Source organism: Lissotriton vulgaris, chromosome 1_1 (genome assembly GCF_964263255.1).
Source record: "Lissotriton vulgaris chromosome 1_1, aLisVul1.2, whole genome shotgun sequence".
Taxonomy (NCBI): Eukaryota; Metazoa; Chordata; class Amphibia; order Caudata; family Salamandridae; genus Lissotriton; species Lissotriton vulgaris.
In genome coordinates, this window is record NC_141685.1 from 85,541,917 (window position 1) to 85,555,623 (window position 13,707).

General features: G+C 45.8%; 1 protein-coding gene across 1 annotated transcript in view; it reads right to left on the bottom strand.

The window, feature by feature from the left end:
- Positions 1 to 13,707, bottom strand: part of LOC147737467 (uncharacterized) — a 59,127-nt gene that overhangs the window by 27,620 nt on the left and 17,800 nt on the right. Inside the window, exons 4-8 of the mRNA XM_086930976.1 lie at positions 4,077 to 4,184; positions 3,884 to 3,977; positions 3,686 to 3,777; positions 3,504 to 3,594; positions 3,332 to 3,417 (exon numbers count right to left, since the gene is read on the bottom strand). The gene's annotated coding sequence lies outside the window, so the exon portion shown is untranslated. The remainder of the gene's footprint in view (positions 1 to 3,331; positions 3,418 to 3,503; positions 3,595 to 3,685; positions 3,778 to 3,883; positions 3,978 to 4,076; positions 4,185 to 13,707) is intronic.

A 13,707-nucleotide genomic window follows, 5' to 3' on the forward strand; every position in this document is an offset into this window, starting at 1 on the left:
TCGCAACTGAATGATGAGGGCTTGGATCAACCTGTGGTCTTCCTATCCAGGAGACTACTCCCCAGGGAACAGAAGTGGAGTACTATAGAGCGGGAAGCCTTTGCGGTGGTTTGGGCTCTGAAGAAGTTGCGTCCATACCCATTTGGCTCGCACTTCCTGGTTCAGACCGACCACCGGCCCCTTCGTTGGCTGATGCAAATGAAGGGGGAGAATCCCAAGTTGTTGAGGTGGTCCATCTCCCTACAGGGAATGGACTTCCGGGTGGAACATCGGCCTGGAGAGAACCACGCCAACGCAGACGGTCTCTCTAGGTATTTCCGCCTTAGTGATGAGAACTCCCAAGGGATTGGGTAGTTCTCCCCACTTTCAGCTGGGGGGGACGCGTGTGAGACCTGTCTGCTTCTGAGGGTCCTCTAACAACTATGATTTATTTTGTCCCTTTGGCCCCTGAGTGTTATTATTCTTTTTTTTTTATGTCCACCCAGATTTTTGGTTGTCAGCATTGATTGTGGGGCTAGGTGTTCCTTGAGTAGGACGTTGTGCCTTACCCTTGAGGCCTAGTCATCCACATGAAAATTTAGTGAGATCCCAGAAACCTAAAATGGAGTCCACCAACTGACATAACGGTCATCACAACCAAGCTGACCCATTGAGTTGCCTGAGGAAGGTTCTGGAACCAACTGGCAAGTTCCAACGGACTAGGGTCAGCCTATAAAAAGCCAGTACTCAGGTGGCCATTTTGTGTAAGCCTGTGACCAGAGAGGTAGCAGTGACCAGTGTGGAGAGATGCGAATTACAGAGGAGAGCTTTGCACCAGTAGGGGCGCAGTTGTCCTGTGACCGACTGTGTCCTACTTGGATGTGACCCCCTTGGATCCGACCAAACCCCACTGAGACTGAGTATCATCTTCGCACCTGGACTTTCACCTCAAAAGGCACCGGAAATCCCCTTGGTGTACTTTGATCTTAGCGGGGGTTCATACACCCCTGGGTCGCTCCTGTCAACGTTCAACTTAATTACCCCTTTTGAAACGGCATTAACGTGAAGAAGGAAGAGGAGCTGAAATTACAACCGCTGTGTCTGACTTCACAACAGGCGAGGCACACTTACCGTGCAAAAGGAAGAGTAGCCTGTGGCAGCGGTCGAGGAAGAGATCATCCGTCCCACTCGGAATCACCTGAAGCGGCATTGGTGTATCTGAGGGCCTGCACTTCCGAGGTTCTGTATTGGTGGAAGACGGACCAACGCCAGCGAAGGCGGGGCCGAGGAAGAGCTTCTGAAGGAGAGCCGAGCGTCATCGGTGAAGGCGGTCCTACGCAGAGGAAGGTACAGCGCTCGCACTGGTGAGGAGATCGGGAGGAGTTGTGACGCGCTCTGTCAACACCGCCGGTGGACGTCCCGCCCTTGACCCGGTCGCTGTGGAGAAGTGTCGCATGCCGACCCCCTGACCCCTGAGGTGAGGCGGTTCCCGAGACTGTTTCGTCCAAGCCGACGAACTCCGGCAGTGTCAAAAGTAAGCTGGGGCATTGCTGGGGAGAAGGGTGGAATCGGTTCTTGGAGGAGCGGTGCATGAAAGGGTGACGGGCGATTCCCGTATGAACTAGAAGCCGGCCAGAGTATTTCCCTGAACTTGACTTTCACAATACGAGTAAGCCAGTAAAGGACCAAGTCTTATAAACACGAGGAGAGTGAGAGGATAGAGTGGAACTCGTGGGGGGCTGTGGGTTAGAAAACAAGGAGTTGTGGGGAGATAGGCACAATCTCTATCATAGGGGAGAGTGTAGATACCGTCCTACAATCTGAGGTGACAGTGTAAGCAGAACCTACTAAGCTGCCTGTACGTCAGCAGGGGTGATGTTACTGGGGCCAAAGTGAAATGTGATGTTAATTTGCTTATTCTTTCCTAGTGAAACAGCCGTGCCAACCCTTGTGAAGTATTGTGGTCAGTGAATGTTTAAAGTGATCTGAACCTGAAGCAGCGGGGGTGAAGTATACTCTGGTTCCTTCTTAGGAATCGTCTAACTCAATAATCTTTCTGTAAGCAACTGAATTGTATTGATTTCTCTAAGAAGAAAAAGGAGGGTCATGTAAACTGATACTGAAACGTGTAATGTAATGAAATGTAAGAAGTGATAAGAACTGCATTCATTTGAAAAGTGATGTACTAATGTAATAAGAGAGCTATCAAACCAAAGAGAACAGAGTCTATTTTTATAAAGTACGAACCTTATTTTCCTAACAAGGTGTAGTGTCATTTTTGGAATGGATGGGCGCTGAGTTCCTGAGGGGTTTTACGCAAGCTTACACATTTAGCCTTTGGAATTAGCCTTCCCCTCTGTGCCATACTACCCACGTGTTGGCTAGGAAATCCCTAGGTCTAACAATCTTAGATTACAAGAATAGAGCTGTAGTATGTCAACGCGTTTCGACACTTGTACTGTGCCTTTATCAGGACAGAGCTTTCAGCTGAATTCTAGAAAAATTAATAAACAGTTTTAAGATTCTAGACTTTAATACAGTATGTCATATAACATTCATTGTGGTGCATTATACATTCTTTTCGTACAAGTTAGCCAGACTTGTGGTTGCAAAAACTGATATGTTGCTAAAGGGAGACAGATTCTTGACATTGGTCCAAGATTTTACGCATTAACATTCTATACAGAAGTATTTACATACATTTATGGCTGTATCTGCAGTATTTTTAAAAGATCCTGCATATAGCAAAAATATACATACATAAACAAGCAGAATATGGGGTTTGGTTAGAGTAGAAAAGAGATGGTAAAGACAAGATGTGTAGCTATTTTGTACGGTACCTGGTGTAACTATTTGGGTTCCTAATTCATCAATTTACTTATATTTCATAACTGGGAATATTTATGAGTGTGTAATACCCATATGCTTGATTTAGTTATATCATTACGCCGTCTTAGTAGCTGGTACACCAAATTTCATTTCTTATCTGGTTCATAGACGTCGCTTACCTTAAGTTGGAAAATGGGATTAATTCTTTATTATTCCAGGGTTGATTGATAAAAAATAACCTTGTTGCGCGAAAATGATAATAGAGGCAAGTATTGGGCATTTAATGACAAGCAATTATTTAAGGTTACATGTTAAATTTCCTTCAATCGCAGCTAATACTTGATGTATTCGGAAAGTTTGCAACACATTTGTTATAGTCTTTTTTGCCCTATTGTCGTTTTGCTCCATTAATGTTTTTGCCCTAGATTGAATTTTGACCTGGATTAGTATATTCCTAAAGTCTTTCTGTTTTGGACATGGTTTCTATGTTAGGCATACTTTACACATTTCTGTTCAAATTTACCTGCAATGTTTGGGTTGTGCTCCGTTGGGTCGCGCTAGTTGGGAGGCATAGAATGACTTGTTTACGTAGAAGGTTCACGATGAGTCCTGTTATTAATAAGAGTAAATGACGTTCAGTTTTCCTAGAGTTACGGGCGATGTTATAACTTCATGCCTATGCGATTATTACTTACATATTTTCATGTGCCTAGCTGTCTTAGCGTGTCAATTCAGATATTTGGGGTGGGGCACCTTAGTCCTACGGGCTGATAGCGGTATATGAATCTATTAAGGAGCAAACAAAATTATCGCGAGTACAAGCTTTAGTGCTTGATTGCATTAGTATCTCAATTTGCATAGTCTTGCGGTATAGTACCTCCATAGTAAGATTACACTGCCCGCATCCCACTAAAGAGCCTGATGTACCTATTAAGCGATTTTCAAAGTTAAAAACAGGTTTCCGGGGTTCTACACAGGAGACAAATGGGTAAGTTTAAATAAATATGTTGTCACAAAATAACGTGCCTTACAGTATTCATCATAAGTTGTGGTATTCTTTTACAAGAACGGCTACCTGATCATGCCGCAGACTTGGTTCCTTGCTGTTAGAAGTCGCTATTTGATGGCGATTCAAAGGAGAGCCGGGCGTTGCTACCTGCTGGTCGTCCCTGTTTTTTTAAATTGGCAGATAATCATAAATATATTGTAAATTAGCGTCCTTAGGAGCCATGAATCGTTACATACGCCCGAAAAGGATTAGCATTTACCTGATAGTATTGCCGTGTCTAGGCGGGTGTAAAGCCTGCCCGATGCCGCGTTTTATAAGAACGGGCTTAGTTTGCTGATGGTGCTGTAGGGTAAAGGCGAAGTTATATCTAGGGGTAGGAAAAGAAAATATCAGAAGCGCGTAGGTAGTTCATGGTTTAAAGCACTTTTGCAGTTTTTAATCTTAATGCGGCTATCGCTTTTTCTTCTCTTTCGCGCTTACCGTCTCAAACTCCTGAGAGCTGGCGTTTCCTGGCGGGTAGCTTGTTTGAATCAGAAAAGAGTTTGTAAGCTCGTATCTGATTCGTTTTTATATCCGCTCACCTCAGTGCAATACCAATGAGGTGACACCCTCTTTTAAAGGGGAATGCCTATGTGGATGTTACATTGCATTCGTGGACATATATTTATATTACTTGTTAGTATATATGAGAAAGCGATGCGACAGGTGTATATCAGCACATGGGTGATTTGGGTTAGCAAGGTGTAAGATGAAAGGTGAAATCTGTCATGCAGATTCGTGCTTGACAAATTGCAAGTCACACGCATTTGGCGTCTAAATTGTCATGGCTATTGGTTCCTGACCTTTAGTTCTTTTTATATTAAGATATTTGGTGTTATTATATACCTTTCTATAAAAGTGATGGCTGTATAGTTTGGGATTATAGAACTGGTTGGCTGATTATTTTTATTCCTAATTCACGTCGTATGTATGTAATAGTTCATATACATATATAGAGGTGAATACTGGGTCTGAGGCAATTATTTAAGAATTATTGCGTTGTGTTGTGTCTCAGGTAGTTCTGTAAACGATATTTATGCTATAGTATTGCGTTTTCTCAAGGCAGTTCCTGGTTAAGTTCATGGGGAAACGTTCCAAGAGTAAAAATCCAGTATACTTCCTTTTTCCTTCTCACCTTATCACCTTGAGGAGTGGGCTGGGGGGTTTTGAAGAAGCGATGAGGAGATCTTGTCGATGGTGATTTTGTTCCAGTTTCTTTGCAGAGTGGGTTGAGGGTGGTTGTTGGGGGTGGGCTTGTTGTAGGTGAAGTGGACGCAGCTGTGGTCAGTCCAAAGGAGAGCTGTGGTGTGGCTGAAGGAGACATGTTTGCTGGAGGTGAAGATAGGGTCGAGTGTGTGACCTGTGATGTGGGTGGAGGTGGTGACAAGTTGTTTAAGTCCGAGGTTGGCGAGGTTGTCCAAAAGGGTGGTGGTGTTGCGGTTGTTCTTTTCAAGGTGAAAGTTGAGGTCTCCCAAAAGGATGTAATCCTTGGAGGGGAGCGCGTGTGGAGTGATGAAGTCCGCGATGTCTTCACTAAACTGTGCGCGGGGTCCTAGTGGCCTGTAAAGGAGGGTGCCTCTGAGTGTGGTTTTGGGGTCGATGTGGATCTGGAAGTGAAGGTGTTCAGAGTTGGCGAGATTGACGTCTGAGCTGGTTGAAATGCGGATGGATTTCTTATGGACGATAGCGATACCTCCTCCTATGTGGTCGATCCGGTCCTTGCGTATGATCTTATAGTCTTCCGGGATGGCAATGGTGATGTCTGGGGCTGATGTGGCGTTCATCCATGTTTCTGTTAGGAAGGCGATGTCCGGAGAGATGGTGTCTAGTAGATTCCAGAGGACAATGGCGTGCCTGTGGACTGATCGGGTGTTGAGCAGGATGCATTGTAGGTGGTTGGGGTCCGATATCTGGTGTGTGATCGTAGGTAAGGAGTTGTTCTTGGTGCCGTCGAACTTGCAGGAGTTGCAGGAAAAGGGTCCATGGGTGTGTCCAGGGGAGGCTTGAACGCAGTTGGGGGAACGGCCGGAGTTGAGGGCTAGGAGGGTGGTGGCATCATAAGTAATGCGGGAGGGGTGGACATTACGAGGACCAGGGGGTCTGGCGCTGGGCGCGGTCCAGGCGCGGACGGGCGTAGACGGGCTTACCTTCGGCGCACCTTCGGCGTGGACGTAGCGCGTGGACGTAGCGCGTGGACGCTGCGAGTTGGTGCATCTGACATAAATGGAGAGTGGAGGGGGCGGAGCGTGGGAGGGTCAGCAGGGAGGCGGGGGCGAGGGAGGGCTCGGGTCAACCTGGGAAATGGCCGACCAACAACAACAACAAGGAGCAATGGAGCGCTATGAGGGTCAAAAGATGCGAGTTCGTGCGCGGAGACAGTGGAGATCGTGACACACTTTAAATAAGTACACAGCCAATGTAATGCAGACAATGCGCAGCTACAATTATTACAGGTACTGCACGGTGAAAGCGATATCAGTTACCAATCAGCAAAGCGCTATGCAATTAAATAAACAACAGTGCGCGCTAGCAAGTACAAACACAGTGCCCAGTCAGCAAGCAAATGTAGGCGCTACAATACCACAGGTGAGGGAGGAAGCGGGGGAGCGACCACTCGCGTTGGAGGCAAGATGTGCCTGTCGCCCCGGAACTGCCCCACAGAAGGGAAAAAGATACAAGAAGTGGAGGAGGAGAGAAACAGACACACCCCCGGACACCCGGTACCCCCCGCCGGCAGTGACCCCCCAAGACACCTTCATCATCAATCAAAGCAAACAGTCGACATGATCACGGGGGGGACAGTCACCAATAAACCCCCCCCCCCCACCTCACCCCTGGCCCGGTGAGATACTCGGTGCTGTACCGGCAAAAGTGAACTAAGCAATCACAGAAATGTAAAAGTCAACCCTGCAAGCTTCACGAGGAGATCTATCGCCAAAGTCAGAACAAATGCAATCAAAGGGAGCGTCTCAGGTGGTCCGAAGCAGTGGCAAGGAGCGAGATCAACTCAAAGTCAAAGGCAGCCCTGACCAGTGCGAAGCCATACCGGAGCACATTTCGACCAAGCCACATCCATCCAGAGGCAGACAAAGCGTCGATTTTTGTGAATTTTTGGTACTCTGTATATGCAGGACACTTTCTTCTCTGATTCATTCAGAAATGCATGTTCTTTTTCATTTATAATGCCTGCATCACGGGCTTTGGTGGTTATTTGGTTTATTGTCTTTATTATTCGTTCTGTAGGGTTCAGTCTAATCTTTTTATAAAAGGTGGAGTCATTCAGCATTTGAATCATGTTAGTTTCATAGCTCAAAGAGTCCATCACGACTATGCCACCCCTTTTGTCACTACTTTTAACAATGACCGATTTATTATTTTTTAGTTTAGTCAGGGAGTCATGTTCTTCTTTGGTAATATTGTACCTAGGTTTGGGGACAAATCTTAGTGCCTGTTCCAATCGTTTTAGGACTACCTTTTCAAAGATTGCTGTCTCTGGACCTATTTGGTCTAGTGTAGAAGTAAAAGTGGAAGGAAGGGACACTATGTTATAGATTCTATTTTCTGATTCTAAGAGTTCACTGTCAGAGAAGAATTATTTTAATCTAATCTTTCGGAAGAAAGAGTGGATGTCCTGGTATAATTCGAACAGATTAACTTTGTCGTGGGGGACAAATGATAGTCCTTTTGTCAAAAGAGACAGGTCGGTGGGCCCAAGAATATGTGAGGACAGATTAAATATCGGTATTACATCACGTTCCTCCAATATTGCTTGCTGCGGGTTTCCAGATATTGTTGAGATTCCTGTGTATATTGGTGGTTCTGATAGTGTCACCTTGTTTGGTTCTGGAACCTGACCCTTTGATGTCCTTGTCTCCCCCCACGTTGGCCTAAAAAAAGCTGGCGATTGTTTCTTTGGCCATTTCGAGGGTCAAATGGTCCCTCATCTTGGTATCCCTTACTTCCTTCTCCATCATACTCAGGGTCTGAGGAGTCAGAGAAGGTGTTAATTTTCTGATGAAAGTTGTAGTTGGGTGCTCCAGGTTGGAAGTCTGTTTTAAAGAACCCATCTACAATATAGGGATACGTCTGTTCCAAAGTATAAAATCTTTTATCTTTTTACAAATTTTTCTTCTTTCCTTTTTTTTAAGTAATCTGTGAAGGATAGAATATCTTTATTTACTAATTGCAATTGTTTATCTGCCTCTTCTAAGGTGGTGGCTTTTTTGATTTTGTCCTCCAGTTCCTCTATTTCTTTTTGTATATCTGCTGCTAGTTCCTTTGATGTAGATATTATTAGGATCATAAGATCTCGGGAGCAGCGACTAGCAATCATGCTCCATTTAATGAGGAAGGTTTTGATGTCTACAAAGAGGCCTGGGATATTAAGGACCCTAAGTCCTAATGGAATTATGCCAGCCTTGAGGTAATTAAGCATGAATTCCCCATGCGCTTCTATTCTGATTAATTTCTTTTGTAGGTTTAACAGTTTATTGGTGTCGCTATTATTGTGGGGATTAGTTGTAGAGCCATTACCAAAAGTTGCACTGGTGCCTTTCAGTGTAGCGAAGTCCTCATCTGAAAAACCAAATGTTTGGACCTGAGCCATGTGGTTTTTTTCTTTAGTGTTACACCAGTACCTGAGGATATATAGAGAAGAGAGGATGATGGACAGAATTATATTGTCATAAAGCAGAGAAAAGCTTGTTAGTTGGAAGGACTCGGATAATCTTTTAGCAACAGGAAAGATACTAACAAGCTACGTCCCACACGGGTGCACCGTGGGTAAATTGAGAAATATAACAAGGACCCCCTGGTTAGGATACAATTCCTGGGTCAGGGAAATTAATTTAATGCAAAGGTAACAACACACCATCAACTGAGCCATCTTCAGGGTTCTGAGACAGCAGGTCTGGGAGAGGGTCACTCTCTTCCTCCTGCCCCTCATCTGTAGCCATGAGCAAGCCCATGTCTGCCCTGTCGACATATGCCTTTAGTCTCTTGACATGGAGCACCCTGTGGGGGCTCCTGGGAGTGCCTAGGTCCACCAAGTAGGTAACCTCTGCCTTCTTTCCAACAATTGTGTGAGGTCCAGACCATTTGTCTTGGAGTGCTGCTGGGGCCACTGGCTCCAACACCCACACCTTCTGTCCTGGCTGATAATCAAGACAGCCTTTTGGGCATGCCAGGCTTTTTGGAGTTCCTGGCTAGCCTCAAGGTTTTTAGTGGCCTTCTTCATGTACTCAGCCATCCTGGAGCGGAGACCAAGTACATAGTCCACTATATCTTGTTTAGGTTGTTTGAGAGGTAACTCCGATCCTTCCTTCACCAGACATAGGGGTCCCCTTACAGGATGCCCAAACAGAAGCTCAAAAGGGCTGTAGCCAACCCCCTTCTGTGGAACCTCTCTGTAAGCAAACAGAAGGCAGGGTAGAAGGATATCCCATCTTCGCCTAAGCTTTTCAGGTAACCCTTTGATCATACCCTTCATGGTCTCGTTGAATCTCTCAACAAGTCCATTACAATGTGGATGGTAGGGAGTGGTGAACTTGTAGCTAACACCACACTCCTTCCACATTGCTGTTAAGTATCCTGACATGAAGTTTGCACCCCTGTCAGATACTACCTCCTTTGGAAAGCCCACTCTTGAGAATACTCCCAGGAGGGCTCTTGTTATGTTATGTTATGTTAATTATATTTTTATAGCGCAGATTCCCCAGCAAAGGGGCGTCCTGGCGCTAGACAGGTACTATAACATAACACACAAAGGGAAAAAGAAGAAAATGGCAACTACTCGGAGGCGGGAAACAAAAAGCGCCTTGAGACCCTCTGGGTATGTAGCGCGCTATATAAATTCTTTGACTTGACTTGACTTGGATAAACAGGGAAGGCACACAAGCGGCATTGTCAGCCGTTACTTTGCACAGTGCCCTCCGTTGGCGAGTACCAGGACTGGTACTCATGCGGAGGACCGTTGGTTCTGATTTAAGTTACTCAGTTGTGCCGACTGAGACAGAGGGGGCGAGAGACTACACAACCAGGGGTATCGTACCTATGATTAACTATAGATCCCTCATTTCGAGACTATCTGCCTTCATTTTGCCATAGGCGATCATAATCAGGGTGTACCTTTCTTCACCATTAAAACATCCCTTTTACCTACGATTGGTGTTATTCTGTATCTGTTCGTCACAGTGTTGCTAAATCGCTCCTGAGGCATACCGGGTGATTACAGTATGATGCCCCCTGGTCAATCTTGGGAAGGGCTGGCTAAACAAGTGGTAGAAAAAATGGGGGTTCCCGCTAGTACGGCAGAAAGTAGTGTGCAATGGATTTGGAGGAGCAGAGGGGATCAATAGTTTTCTAAATGTTGAGCTAGGGGAAATCGTTGCGAACAATTCTAGCTGTATTCACACAATTACAGTCTCGACAAATGTTAGAAATTTGACAGAAGATACAAGGGTGTCTGTTATTTTGGCGAGAAGTAGGGAGCAAAGAAGTGGGGGAGAAGGAGAGGGGGTTAACAGTTTACCAAATGATGAGCAAGCGGAATCTGTTGAGATTAATCCCAGCTATACTCTCTCAAGTACTTGTACCACAAATCTTACATTTTTGGTTTGTAATACTTTTCCAGGAAACTTGGAGTCTGCATACCCCATATCGGAATGGGTAGTCAACCTATGGTCTGAATGCTAATAGGAAAAAGAAGGGGAGGCCATTGGGAGGCTTAACAATTTGGAAATACTTTAGGCCTAAAAATAAAACTGGTTCATATGGACTCCCCTGATATATTAGCTTTAGATCTACATATGCCTGGTGATCTAAAAATTAGGATCTTGAATGTGTATACTTGAGTCGATCGGGGATTCCGATGATGCCAATACTATCAGAATTTTAGACCAGGTATTATCTGAATCCAATGACAGCGTGAGAGCCATGGTAGCAGGGGACCTACACTGTACCTTTGAGTTTTTAACTAGGATTCCTAGAGACCTGACCGAGGATTGGGATACGGTCTGGCAGGTCCCCGAGGTCGAACTTTCCCCAGTCAGATGGTCTAAGAGAGTAGACAGGTGTTGGCTCTCTTGTTACAGCAAGACCTGAGAGTCACCAACGGGAGAACAAAGTCAGACCCAAAAGGGGAGGTAACATATAATAGACCTGGTTATGCCAGTAGGATTGTCTATTGCCTGGTTGCACTTAGACTCTGGCCCCTAGAACAGGACATAGTAGTGGTCAACCACCTGGACAGCGATCACAATGCCTTGACCTTGTCCCTAATGAATCCGGGTAGCAACAATTCTGAAATAGGTAGTTGGGGTAACAAGGACCTAGGAGTACTTTCTATGACTAATAACACAAAAAGTATTAGATTGAACTGGGTGGAGACCCATACCGAGTTGGAGGCACCCCCAGATGAAAGAGGAAAAACCCAGGATGAAGCTGTGGAGGCCCTTGTGTTCTCTATGGAAGAAACCCGGGTGGCAATTGGCTCTAGTATTGCAGCTAAAGCCCCAGGACCTGATTGCATCCCTAATGATTTGTACAGAGAGGACTTAACAGTCTGGGTCTCCTATATTAATATGATCACAAATGCCATTTTAGCAGATCTGGGTATTCCCACGTCATGGAATATGGTGGAGATTATTCCATTTTTTAAGAAGGGCAACAGAGCTAATATAGCCAACTATTGGCCTATAACGTTAATTGATTCATTGCAAAAAATCTTTTGTACACAGGTTTGCGACAAGTCCAGGATTGGATCTCAGAGCACCATATTCTGAGCGATATCCAAGCAGACCTTCGTGCGAACATTAGCACATTGGAGCAGATTTTATGTTTTTATGTATTTATTGGAGGGAGGTTAGCATTCGAGGTGGCAAACTATATGTAGCCTTTGTGGACTTACGTACAGCATTTGATTTGGTCCTGCGCGCAAAGCTGTGGAGAGTGTTGACCGAGATGGGGTTGCCACGTAAACTATTAGAAATCCGATTGCACTCCTCAAACACAAGTTAGGTCGGGGGACGATAACCATGTCACTGAGCAATTCCCTGGGTGAGAGTATTCTGCTTAAATCAGAAACTCTGTCCATCACCACCCCTTGTTGTTAAATATTTTGTCCACCATAAGCGTGGAAGGGTATACTCAGATGTGAGTCCCTTGCTCATTGCACCATCAGGATTCAAGCAAGCCGGGCCGACGACGGCTGAAATGCCAGAAACCGGTCCCCGGAAGCTTGTTTCCTTCCCAGTGTAAGAATTGGCTTGGTAGTTTGGTTTGCCCTGTTCCCATCATGCACTGGGACAGGAACATACTAATTTGCATATAGCCAGGTTCTGAGCTGGGATGGTGCAGTGAGCTAAAAAACGGTGTTGGATCTAGCCCTGATCTCTTGACTGGGTGAGAGTATTCTGCTTAAATCAGAAACTCTGTCCATCACCACCCCTTGTTGTTAAATACTGAGCAATTCCCTGTCACCTGTGGAGTGAGACAAGGCTGCGTTTTAGCACCCACACTTCTCTCCCTCTTTATTAATGGTGTCATTGTTTACTTGGATATGGATGGATGTGGTGCTCCAAAGGTGGGGGAGTGAAGAGTTTCAGCTTTACTCTTCTGGCATGACACCCTTTTATTTTCCAAATCTCCCCTTGGCCTGCAACACCTATTGAATCATTTTATAACATTTTCTAAGGAACATGGCCTAGTATTAAATGAGGCAAAAACTAAATATATGATATTCTCGAGGGGGAACTCCAAGCCATCCAAGAGACAAATGTATGTAGGAGAATGTCCCCTCGAGCAAGATTTTGCATTTGACTATTTAGGTATTCATTAAATCACAAATTTAAGTTGGGCACCTCAAATCGAAAAGGCACAAGCATCCTTCATCCAACAAACCGCACACTGAGGTAAGATACATTAAAAAATGTGTCCAGGAAAGTGGGTTCAGCTCTAGAGATTTATAATACTAAAATACTGGGGGGGAACCTCTATGGGGCTGAATTGTAGAGCACTGGAAATGTAAACTGCCTTGTCTCTGTAAAAAACACGTTATTTTGATCAATGCCTAATCTTCCGATTAGCACACCCATAGTACCCAAGTGTAGGAGAGTATCATCTGCTTCTTATAGTTAACCCCACTTTATGCTGATGTTTCACTGATTTTCAACTTTAGTCTGATTGGGGCCCTGCTTTCAAGGACTGCAGCCTAGCTGCTTCCTCTCTAAAATGATTCCATGTACTTTAGGTACACTCCAGTTTGGGTACTGACAGGCCTCTCCTCCTCTGCACCCATGGACAGGCCTCTTCTCCTCTGCACCCCTGGACAGGCCTCACCTCCTCTGCACTCCTGGACAGGCCGCTCCTCCTCTGCACCCACTGGACAGGCCTCTGCACCCCTGGACAGGCCTCACCTCCTCTGCCCTCTGGACCGGCCTCACCTCCTCTGTACCTCCGGACAGGCCTCTCCACCTCTGCACCCCTGGACAGGCTTCTTCTCCTCGGCACCCCTGGAAAAGCCTCTCCTCCTCTGCACCCCTGGACATGCCTCTCCTCTTCTGCCTCCTGGACAGGCCTCACCTACTCTGTCCCCTGGACAGGTCTCACCTCCTCTGCACCCCTAGGCAGGCGTCTTCTCCTCTGCACCCCTGGAAAAGCCTCTCCTCCTCTGCACCCCTAGGCAGGCCTCACCTCCTCTGCACCACTTGAAGCCTCACTTCCTCTGTACCCCTTTGGAAAGGCCTCACCTCCTCTGTAACCCTGGTTAAGCCTCACCTCCTCTGCACAACTAGACAGGCCTCACCTCCTTTGCACCTGGTCAGGCCTCACCTCCTTAGCACCCCTGGTCAGGC